Here is a 12,649-nt window from a genome sequence, read left to right as displayed (position 1 = left end):
GGGCAGGTAGCGTTCTCCTGGCATCCACCAAACCCAAATTCATCTGTCGGACTGCTAGATGGTCAAGCGGGATTCATCACTCCAGAGAACACATTTCCACTGCTCCAGAGTCCAATGGCATCAAGCTTTACACCACTCCAGCCGACGCTTGGCATTGCGCATGGTGATCTTAGGCTTGTGTGCGGCTGCTCGGTCATGGAAACCCATTTCATGAAGCTCCCAATGAACAGTTCTTGTGCTGAAACTGCTTCCAGAGACAGTTTGGAACTCGGTAGTGAGTGTTGCAACCGATAACAAGGGATTTGAACCAAGATCTGGAATCAAACCAGGGTCTTGTAGTGACACCTGTAGCACTGAGATGCACTGCCTTAGACCGCTGCGTCATTCGGGAGCCCAGAATTATTAAATTAGATCATTTAAATTGCAGAAAAATGAGAATAATACTGGTACGGAGGTTATGGCACTTCTGTTTCCTCAGCATCATGAAGTTAATTCATATCATTACAGGTTCTAATACCACAGCTCACTGCCCTAGCGCTGATGATTAAAAAACTGAACTTCAATTAGGTTGTCAGAGGGTCACTAAAACCTGACAAAACAAATGTACTCCATATTGTTCAAAGCCATATCCACATGTCAATTTCACAAACCGATCCTCAATGCCAATACCATAATTATAAAAATCGAAATAATGATTGTCAAACCTTTCGTACCATTATCAGATAAATTATTATGAAGTTTGGTGAAATAATAACATAAATATTAACATTCCATTGTTTAAATGTAATTACTCTTCCTGCTTTACGTCCCCTAAGTCAGGTCACAGCAGGTGAGCTACTACATAACCCCCATATTTAAATTGAAACACAAAGTACAAACACAACAGGGCAAATGAGAACATTTCAGTTTTCTATGCTAGTCAAAGTGCATTACAAACGCTTATGACAAAAGACATCATTACAGACTTGAAATCCAGCTGTGTTGATATCACAGTTTCCAATAGATCAAGTAACTGTGTAGGGACTCGGGGGGGGGGGGGCATTAGCAGCATTAGCAGACAACCCTCAGAGGCAAGGCAAAACACATTCATCCTTAAAAGGTTAATTTACTGAAAAACAAATCTTAACATTTGAATTGTTAATAAACACAATTTTTACTTCAATATTATTAAAGTTAACAGGCAAGTGTTTAAGTTAAACATACTAAATAAGAGTAGATGCTGTTGCAAACAACAGACAGGGAAGCACAACAGTCATTTTCTCTTTCTGAAGAACTTACTGGATGGAATCGTGTTTCAGATTGTTGATTTAGATTGCACCGGTTTCTTTGACTATTTCTTCAGAAAGAGGAAACAGACAACGGAATATCTTCAAAGTGTGACTAATCTGAATGTGAAAATTAAAATTAAGCCTGAGAATTACAAAGCAAAATAGCTAGTAACCAGTTGAGATAAACATAACCTAGATCCAGATGAACTGAACATGTCTCCTAAGTGCTAACTTAAAGAGGGGGGGGACTTCACAATCATACACCGTGTAAAAACACACGGTCCCCATTCACACCCACATTGAGGCCTTTAATATTTAATATGGCACCACTATAGATAATCCCTGAAATAAAGTACATTTTCCTGGTCTACATAGTGGCTATTAGTAGCAGCTGTGGCACCTCCTGTACCATTTCTTCAGTCGATATTCAGACTGGCCTTTTAGTGGACTCCCTATAGCCACGAAGAGAACAAGTGGGGATGAAAGTGATCAAATATGAGGACTAGTTTTTACCAAAAGAACTCGGTTAGATAAAAACGATAAACAATATAAGTAAAATATATCCTCTCTGAAACTTGAACGATGATCACATAAACATTCATCATCCATTCAGAGTTCTTTCATGTGTATGTTAAAACTTCTGAGACAATCATTACTGATTAATGCCAGTATGAATTTGAATTTAAATGGCCACGAACCAATGGCCAAGTATGTATCCCCTCCAGATTCAGATGTCATTCATTTATGTAGTACAGTGTAGAGCTCCAATACCAAAACGGTGTAGAGTTCCAATACCAGAACAGTGTAGAGCTCCAATACCAAAACGGTGTAGAGTTCCAATACCAGAACAGTGTAGAGCTCCAATACTAAAGCAGTGTAGAGTTCAAATACCAGAACAGTGTAGAGCTCCAATACCAAAACGGTGTAGAGTTCCAATACCAGAACAGTGTAGAGCTCCAATACCAGAAGAGTGTAGAGCTCCAATACCAGAACAGTGTAGAGTTCCAATACCAGAACAGTGTAGAGTTCCAATACTAGAACAGTATAGAGTTCCAATACCAGAGGAGTATAGAGTTCCAATACCAGAACAGTATAGAGTTCCAATACCAGAACAGTATAGAGTTCCAATACCAGAAGAGTATAGAGTTCCAATACAGTATAGAGTTCCAATACAGTATAGTTCCAATACAGTATAGAGTCCCAAGACCAGAACAGTGTAGAGTTCCAATGCCAGAACAGTATAGAGTTCCAATACAGTATAGAGTTCCAATACGGTATAGAGTTCCAAGACCAGAACAGTATAGAGTTCCAATACAGTATAGAGTTCCAATGCCAGAACAGTATAGAGTTCCAATACAGTATAGAGTTCCAATACAGTGTAGAGTTCCAATACCAGAACAGTATAGAGTTCCAATACAGTACAGTACAGAACGATGATCACATAAACATTCATCATCCATTCAGAGTTCTTTCATGTGTATGTTAAAACTTCTGAGACAATCATTACTGATTAATGCCAGTATGAATTTGAATTTAAATGGCCACGAACCAATGGCCAAGTATGTATCCCCTCCAGATTCAGATGTCATTCATTTATGTAGTACAGTGTAGAGCTCCAATACCAAAACAGTGTAGAGTTCCAATACCAGAACAGTGTAGAGCTCCAATACCAAAACAGTGTAGAGTTCCAATACCAAAACAGTGTAGAGTTCCAATACCAGAACAGTGTAGAGCTCCAATACTAAAGCAGTGTAGAGTTCAAATACCAGAACAGTGTAGAGCTCCAATACCAAAACGGTGTAGAGTTCCAATACCAGAACAGTGTAGAGCTCCAATACCAGAAGAGTGTAGAGCTCCAATACCAGAACAGTGTAGAGTTCCAATACCAGAACAGTGTAGAGTTCCAATACCAGAACAGTATAGAGTTCCAATACCAGAGGAGTATAGAGTTCCAATACCAGAACAGTATAGAGTTCCAATACCAGAACAGTATAGTGTTCCAATACCAGAAGAGTATAGAGTTCCAATACAGTATAGAGTTCCAATACAGTATAGTTCCAATACAGTATAGAGTTCCAAGACCAGAACAGTATAGAGTTCCAATACAGTATAGAGTTCCAATACCAGAAAGGTGTAGAGTTCCAAGACCAGAACAGTGTAGAGTTCCAATACAGTATAGAGTTCCAATACAGTGTAGAGTTCCAAGACCAGAACAGTGTAGAGTTCCAATGCCAGAACAGTATAGAGTTCCAATACAGTATAGAGTTCCAATACAGTATAGAGTTCCAAGACCAGAACAGTATAGAGTTCCAATACAGTACAGAATTCCAATGCCAGAACAGTATAGAGTTCCAATACAGTATAGAGTTCCAATACAGTGTAGAGTTCCAAGACCAGAACAGTATAAAGTTCCAATACAGTATAGAGTTCCAATGCCAGAACAGTATAGAGTTCCAATACAGTATAGAGTTCCAATACAGTGTAGAGTTCCAATACCAGAACAGTATAGAGTTCCAATACAGTACAGTACAGAACGATGATCACATAAACATTCATCATACATTCAGAGTTCTTTCATGTGTATGTTAAAACTTCTGAGACAATCAATACTGATTAATGCCAGTATGAATTTGAATTTAAATGGCCACGAACCAATGGCCAAGTATGTATCCCCTCCAGATTCAGATGTCATTCATTTATGTAGTACAGTGTAGAGCTCCAATACCAAAACAGTGTAGAGTTCCAATACCAGAACAGTGTAGAGCTCCAATACCAAAACAGTGTAGAGTTCCAATACCAAAACAGTGTAGAGCTCCAATACTAAAGCAGTGTAGAGTTCAAATACCAGAACAGTGTAGAGCTCCAATACCAAAACGGTGTAGAGTTCCAATACCAGAACAGTGTAGAGCTCCAATACCAGAAGAGTGTAGAGCTCCAATACCAGAACAGTGTAGAGTTCCAATACCAGAACAGTGTAGAGTTCCAATACCAGAACAGTATAGAGTTCCAATACCAGAGGAGTATAGAGTTCCAATACCAGAACAATATAGAGTTCCAATACCAGAACAGTATAGTGTTCCAATACCAGAAGAGTATAGAGTTCCAATACAGTATAGAGTTCCAATACAGTATAGTTCCAATACAGTATAGAGTTCCAAGACCAGAACAGTATAGAGTTCCAATACAGTATAGAGTTCCAATACCAGAAAGGTGTAGAGTTCCAAGACCAGAACAGTGTAGAGTTCCAATACAGTATAGAGTTCCAATACAGTGTAGAGTTCCAAGACCAGAACAGTGTAGAGTTCCAATGCCAGAACAGTATAGAGTTCCAATACAGTATAGAGTTCCAATACAGTATAGAGTTCCAAGACCAGAACAGTATAGAGTTCCAATACAGTACAGAGTTCCAATGCCAGAACAGTATAGAGTTCCAATACAGTACAGAGTTCCAATACCAGAACAGTATAGAGTTCCAATACAGTATAGAGTTCCAATACAGTGTAGAGTTCCAAGACCAGAACAGTAAAGAGTTCCAATACAGTATAGAGTTCCAATACCAGAACAGTATAGAGTTCCAATACAGTATAGAGTTCCAATACAGTATAGAGTTCCAATACAGTATAGAGCTCCAATACCAGAACAGTGTAGAGTTCCAAGACCAGAACAGTGTAGAGTTCCAAGACCAAAATAGTGAAGAGTTCCAATACAGTATAGAGTTCCAATACAGTATAGAGTTCCAAGACAAGAACAGTGTAGAGTTCCAAGACTAGAACAGTATAGAGTTCCAAGAACAGAACAGTATAGAGTTCCAAGACCAGAACAGTATAGAGTTCCAATACCAGAACAGTATAGAGTTCCAACACTGTATAGAGTTCCAAATACAGTATAGAGTTCCAAGACCAGAACAGTGTAGAGTTCCAATACAGTGTAGAGTTCCAAGACCAGAACAGTATAGAGTTCCAATACCAGAACAGTGTAGAGTTCCAATACCAGAACAGTATAGAGTTCCAATACCAGAGGAGTATAGAGTTCCAATACCAGAACAGTATAGAGTTCCAATACCAGAACAGTATAGAGTTCCAATACCAGAAGAGTATAGAGTTCCAATACAGTATAGAGTTCCAATACAGTATAGTTCCAATACAGTATAGAGTTCCAAGACCAGAACAGTATAGAGTTCCAATACAGTATAGAGTTCCAATACAGTGTAGAGTTCCAAGACCAGAACAGTGTAGAGTTCCAATGCCAGAACAGTATAGAGTTCCAATACAGTATAGAGTTCCAATACAGTATAGAGTTCCAAGACCAGAACAGTATAGAGTTCCAATACAGTACAGAGTTCCAATGCCAGAACAGTATAGAGTTCCAATACAGTATAGAGTTCCAATACAGTGTAGAGTTCCAATACCAGAACAGTATAGAGTTCCAATACAGTATAGAGTTCCAATACAGTGTAGAGTTCCAAGACCAGAACAGTAAAGAGTTCCAATACAGTATAGAGTTCCAATACCAGAACAGTATAGAGTTCCAATACAGTATAGAGTTCCAATACAGTATAGAGTTCCAATACAGTATAGAGCTCCAATACCAGAACAGTGTAGAGTTCCAAGACCAGAACAGTGTAGAGTTCCAAGACCAGAATAGTGAAGAGTTCCAATACAGTATAGAGTTCCAATACAGTATAGAGTTCCAAGACAAGAACAGTGTAGAGTTCCAAGACTAGAACAGTATAGAGTTCCAAGAACAGAACAGTATAGAGTTCCAAGACCAGAACAGTATAGAGTTCCAATACCAGAACAGTATAGAGTTCCAATACTGTATAGAGTTCCAAATACAGTATAGAGTTCCAAGACCAGAACAGTGTAGAGTTCCAATACAGTGTAGAGTTCCAAGACCAGAACAGTATAGAGTTCCAATACCAGAACAGTATAGAGTTCCAATACAGTATAGAGTTCCAATACCAGAACAGTGTAGAGTTCCAAGACCAGAATAGTGAAGAGTTCCAATACAGTATAGAGTTCCAATACAGTATAGAGTTCCAAGACAAGAACAGTGTAGAGTTCCAAGACTAGAACAGTATAGAGTTCCAAGAACAGAACAGTATAGAGTTCCAAGACCAGAACAGTATAGAGTTCCAATACCAGAACAGTATAGAGTTCCAATACAGTATTGAGTTCCAATACCAGAACAGTATAGAGTTCCAATACAGTGTAGAGTTCCAATACAGTATAGAGTTCCAAATACAGTATAGAGTTCCAAGACCTGAACAGTATAGAGTTCCAATACCAGAACAGTATAGAGTTCCAATACAGTATAGAGTTCCAATACCAGAACAGTATAGAGTTCCAATACAGTGTAGAGTTCCAATACAGTATAGAGTTCCAATACAGTATAGAGTTCCAATGCCAGAACAGTATAGAATTCCAATACAGTATAGAGTTCCAATACAGTATAAAGTTCCAATGCCAGAACAGTATAGGGTTCCAACACAGTATAGAGTTCCAATGCCAGAACAGTATAGAGTTCCAATACCAGAACAGTATAGAGTTCCAATACCATAAGAGTATAGAGATCCAATATAGTGTAGAGTTCCAATACAGTATAGAGTTCCAATACAGTATAGAGTTCCAATACAGTATAGAGTTCCAATACAGTGTAGAGTTCCAATACAGTATAGAGTTCCAATACAGTGTAGTGTTCCAATGCAGTATAGAGTTCCAATGCCAGAACAGTATAGAGTTCCAATATAGTGTAGAGTTCCAATACCATAACAGTATAGAGTTCCAATACCATAACAGTATAGAGTTCCAATACAGTGTAGAGTTCCAATACAGTATAGAGTTCCAATACAGTATAGAGTTCCAATACAGTATAGAGTTCCGATACAGTATAGAGTTCCGATACAGTATAGAGTTACGATACAGTATAGAGTTACGATACAGTATAGAGTTACGATACAGTATAGAGTTCCAATACAGTATATAGTTCCAATGCAGGAACAGTGTAGAGTTCAAATACTTTATAGAGTTCCAATACAGTATAGAGTTCCAATACAGTGTAGAGTTCCGATACAGTATAAAGTTCCAATGCCAGAACAGTGTAGAGTTCCAATAAAGTACAGAGTTCCAATACAGTATAGAGTTCCAATACAGTGTAGAGTTCCAACACCAGAACAGTATAGAGTTCCAATACCAGAACAGTATAGAGATCCAATGCTAGAACAGTGTAGAGTTCCAAGACCAGAATAGTGAAGTGTTCCAATACAGTATAGAGTTCCAATACAGTATAGAGTTCCAAGACAAGAACAGTGTAGAGTTCCAAGACTAGAACAGTATAGAGTTCCAAGAACAGAACAGTATAGAGTTCCAAGACCAGAACAGTATAGAGTTCCAATACCCGAACAGTATAGAGTTCCAATACTGTATAGAGTTCCAAATACAGTATAGAGTTCCAAGACCAGAACAGTGTAGAGTTCCAATACAGTGTAGAGTTCCAAGACCAGAACAGTATAGAGTTCCAATACCAGAACAGTGTAGAGTTCCAATACCAGAACAGTATAGAGTTCCAAAACCAGAGGAGTATAGAGTTCCAATACCAGAACAGTATAGAGTTCCAATACCAGAACAGTATAGAGTTCCAATACCAGAAGAGTATAGAGTTCCAATACAGTATAGAGTTCCAATACAGTATAGTTCCAATACAGTATAGAGTTCCAAGACCAGAACAGTATAGAGTTCCAATACAGTATAGAGTTCCAATACAGTGTAGAGTTCCAAGACCAGAACAGTGTAGAGTTCCAATGCCAGAACAGTATAGAGTTCCAATACAGTATAGAGTTCCAATACAGTATAGAGTTCCAAGACCAGAACAGTATAGAGTTCCAATACAGTACAGAGTTCCAATGCCAGAACAGTATAGAGTTCCAATACAGTATAGAGTTCCAATACAGTGTAGAGTTCCAATACCAGAACAGTATAGAGTTCCAATACAGTATAGAGTTCCAATACAGTGTAGAGTTCCAAGACCAGAACAGTAAAGAGTTCCAATACAGTATAGAGTTCCAATACCAGAACAGTATAGAGTTCCAATACAGTATAGAGTTCCAATACAGTATAGATTTCCGATACAGTATAGAGCTCCAATACCAGAACAGTGTAGAGTTCCAAGACCAGAACAGTGTAGAGTTCCAAGACCAGAATAGTGAAGAGTTCCAATACAGTATAGAGTTCCAATACAGTATAGAGTTCCAAGACAAGAACAGTGTAGAGTTCCAAGACTAGAACAGTATAGAGTTCCAAGAACAGAACAGTATAGAGTTCCAAGACCAGAACAGTATAGAGTTCCAATACCAGAACAGTATAGAGTTCCAATACTGTATAGAGTTCCAAATACAGTATAGAGTTCCAAGACCAGAACAGTGTAGAGTTCCAATACAGTGTAGAGTTCCAAGACCAGAACAGTATAGAGTTCCAATACCAGAACAGTATAGAGTTCCAATACAGTATAGAGTTCCAATACCAGAACAGTGTAGAGTTCCAAGACCAGAACAGTGTAGAGTTCCAAGATCAGAATAGTGAAGAGTTCCAATACAGTATAGAGTTCCAATACAGTATAGAGTTCCAAGACAAGAACAGTGTAGAGTTCCAAGACTAGAACAGTATAGAGTTCCAAGAACAGAACAGTATAGAGTTCCAAGACCAGAACAGTATAGAGTTCCAATACCAGAACAGTATAGAGTTCCAATACAGTATTGAGTTCCAATACCAGAACAGTATAGAGTTCCAAATACAGTATAGAGTTCCAAGACCAGAACAGTATAGAGTTCCAATACCAGAACAGTATAGAGTTCCAATACAGTATAGAGTTCCAATACCAGAACAGTATAGAGTTCCAATACAGTGTAGAGTTCCAATACAGTATAGAGTTCCAATACAGTATAGAGTTCCAATGCCAGAACAGTATAGAGTTCCAATACAGTATAGAGTTCCAATACAGTATAAAGTTCCAATGCCAGAACAGTATAGGGTTCCAACACAGTATAGAGTTCCAATGCCAGAACAGTATAGAGTTACAATACCAGAACAGTATAGAGTTCCAATACCATAAGAGTATAGAGATCCAATATAGTGTAGAGTTCCAATACAGTATAGAGTTCCAATACAGTATAGAGTTCCAATACAGTGTAGAGTTCCAATACAGTATAGAGTTCCAATACAGTATAGAGTTCCAATACAGTGTAGAGTTCCAATACAGAATAGAGTTCCAATACAGTGTAGTGTTCCAATGCAGTATAGAGTTCCAATGCCAGAACAGTATAGAGTTCCAATATAGTGTAGAGTTCCAATACCATAACAGTATAGAGTTCCAATACAGTGTAGAGTTCCAATGCAGTATAGAGTTCCAATGCCAGAACAGTATAGAGTTCCAATACAGTGTAGAGTTCCAATACAGTATAGAGTTCCAATACAGTATAGAGTTCCAATACAGTATAGAGTTCCGATACAGTATAGAGTTCCGATACAGTATAGAGTTACGATACAGTATCGAGTTACGATACAGTATAGAGTTACGATACAGTATAGAGTTCCAATACAGTATATAGTTCCAATGCAGGAACAGTGTAGAGTTCAAATACTTTATAGAGTTCCAATACAGTATAGAGTTCCAATACAGTGTAGAGTTCCGATACAGTATAAAGTTCCAATGCCAGAACAGTGTAGAGTTCCAATAAAGTACAGAGTTCCAATACAGTATAGAGTTCCAATACAGTGTAGAGTTCCAACACCAGAACAGTATAGAGTTCCAATACCAGAACAGTATAGAGATCCAATGCTAGAACAGTGTAGAGTTCCAAGACCAGAATAGTGAAGAGTTCCAATACAGTATAGAGTTCCAATACAGTATAGAGTTCCAAGATAAGAACAGTGTAGAGTTCCAAGACTAGAACAGTATAGAGTTCCAAGAACAGAACAGTATAGAGTTCCAAGACCAGAACAGTATAGAGTTCCAATACCCGAACAGTATAGAGTTCCAATACTGTATAGAGTTCCAAATACAGTATAGAGTTCCAAGACCAGAACAGTGTAGAGTTCCAATACAGTGTAGAGTTCCAAGACCAGAACAGTATAGAGTTCCAATACCAGAACAGTGTAGAGTTCCAATACCAGAACAGTATAGAGTTCCAATACCAGAGGAGTATAGAGTTCCAATACCAGAACAGTATAGAGTTCCAATACCAGAACAGTATAGAGTTCCAATACCAGAAGAGTATAGAGTTCCAATACAGTATAGAGTTCCAATACAGTATAGTTCCAATACAGTATAGAGTTCCAAGACCAGAACAGTATAGAGTTCCAATACAGTATAGAGTTCCAATACAGTGTAGAGTTCCAAGACCAGAACAGTGTAGAGTTCCAATGCCAGAACAGTATAGAGTTCCAATACAGTATAGAGTTCCAATACAGTATAGAGTTCCAAGACCAGAACAGTATAGAGTTCCAATACAGTACAGAGTTCCAATGCCAGAACAGTATAGAGTTCCAATACAGTATAGAGTTCCAATACAGTGTAGAGTTCCAATACCAGAACAGTATAGAGTTCCAATACAGTATAGAGTTCCAATACAGTGTAGAGTTCCAAGACCAGAACAGTAAAGAGTTCCAATACAGTATAGAGTTCCAATACCAGAACAGTATAGAGTTCCAATACAGTATAGAGTTCCAATACAGTATAGAGTTCCAATACAGTATAGAGCTCCAATACCAGAACAGTGTAGAGTTCCAAGACCAGAACAGTGTAGAGTTCCAAGACCAGAATAGTGAAGAGTTCCAATACAGTATAGAGTTCCAATACAGTATAGAGTTCCAAGACAAGAACAGTGTAGAGTTCCAAGACTAGAACAGTATAGAGTTCCAAGAACAGAACAGTATAGAGTTCCAAGACCAGAACAGTATAGAGTTCCAATACTGTATAGAGTTCCAAATACAGTATAGAGTTCCAAGACCAGAACAGTGTAGAGTTCCAATACAGTGTAGAGTTCCAAGACCAGAACAGTATAGAGTTCCAATACCAGAACAGTATAGAGTTCCAATACAGTATAGAGTTCCAATACCAGAACAGTATAGAGTTCCAATACAGTGTAGAGTTCCAATACAGTATAGAGTTCCAATACAGTATAGAGTTCCAATGCCAGAACAGTATAGAATTCCAATACAGTATAGAGTTCCAATACAGTATAAAGTTCCAATGCCAGAACAGTATAGGGTTCCAACACAGTATAGAGTTCCAATGCCAGAACAGTATAGAGTTCCAATACCAGAACAGTATAGAGTTCCAATACCATAAGAGTATAGAGATCCAATATAGTGTAGAGTTCCAATACAGTATAGAGTTCCAATACAGTATAGAGTTCCAATACAGTATAGAGTTCCAATACAGTGTAGAGTTCCAATACAGTATAGAGTTCCAATACAGTGTAGTGTTCCAATGCAGTATAGAGTTCCAATGCCAGAACAGTATAGAGTTCCAATACAGTGTAGAGTTCCAATACAGTATAGAGTTCCAATACAGTATAGAGTTCCAATACAGTATAGAGTTCCGATACAGTATAGAGTTCCGATACAGTATAGAGTTACGATACAGTATAGAGTTACGATACAGTATAGAGTTACGATACAGTATAGAGTTCCAATACAGTATATAGTTCCAATGCAGGAACAGTGTAGAGTTCAAATACTTTATAGAGTTCCAATACAGTATAGAGTTCCAATACAGTGTAGAGTTCCGATACAGTATAAAGTTCCAATGCCAGAACAGTGTAGAGTTCCAATAAAGTACAGAGTTCCAATACAGTATAGAGTTCCAATACAGTGTAGAGTTCCAACACCAGAACAGTATAGAGTTCCAATACCAGAACAGTATAGAGATCCAATGCTAGAACAGTGTAGAGTTCCAAGACCAGAATAGTGAAGTGTTCCAATACAGTATAGAGTTCCAATACAGTATAGAGTTCCAAGACAAGAACAGTGTAGAGTTCCAAGACTAGAACAGTATAGAGTTCCAAGAACAGAACAGTATAGAGTTCCAAGACCAGAACAGTATAGAGTTCCAATACCCGAACAGTATAGAGTTCCAATACTGTATAGAGTTCCAAATACAGTATAGAGTTCCAAGACCAGAACAGTGTAGAGTTCCAATACAGTGTAGAGTTCCAAGACCAGAACAGTATAGAGTTCCAATACCAGAACAGTGTAGAGTTCCAATACCAGAACAGTATAGAGTTCCAATACAGTGTAGAGTTCCAAGACCAGAACAGTGTAGAGTTCCAATGCCAGAACAGTATAGAGTTCCAATACAGTATAGAGTTCCAATACAGTATAGAG

General features: G+C 38.1%; 1 protein-coding gene across 4 annotated transcripts in view; it reads right to left on the bottom strand.

Moving 5' to 3' along the window:
- The window catches only part of LOC139417961 (P2X purinoceptor 1-like), an 80,687-nt gene that overhangs the window by 41,951 nt on the left and 26,087 nt on the right, over positions 1 to 12,649 (bottom strand). The window lies entirely within an intron of this gene.

The sequence above is a fragment of the Oncorhynchus clarkii genome, chromosome 10, assembly GCF_045791955.1.
Source record: "Oncorhynchus clarkii lewisi isolate Uvic-CL-2024 chromosome 10, UVic_Ocla_1.0, whole genome shotgun sequence".
Lineage (NCBI taxonomy): Eukaryota > Metazoa > Chordata > Actinopteri > Salmoniformes > Salmonidae > Oncorhynchus > Oncorhynchus clarkii.
This window is presented reverse-complemented; position numbering and strand designations above follow the sequence as displayed.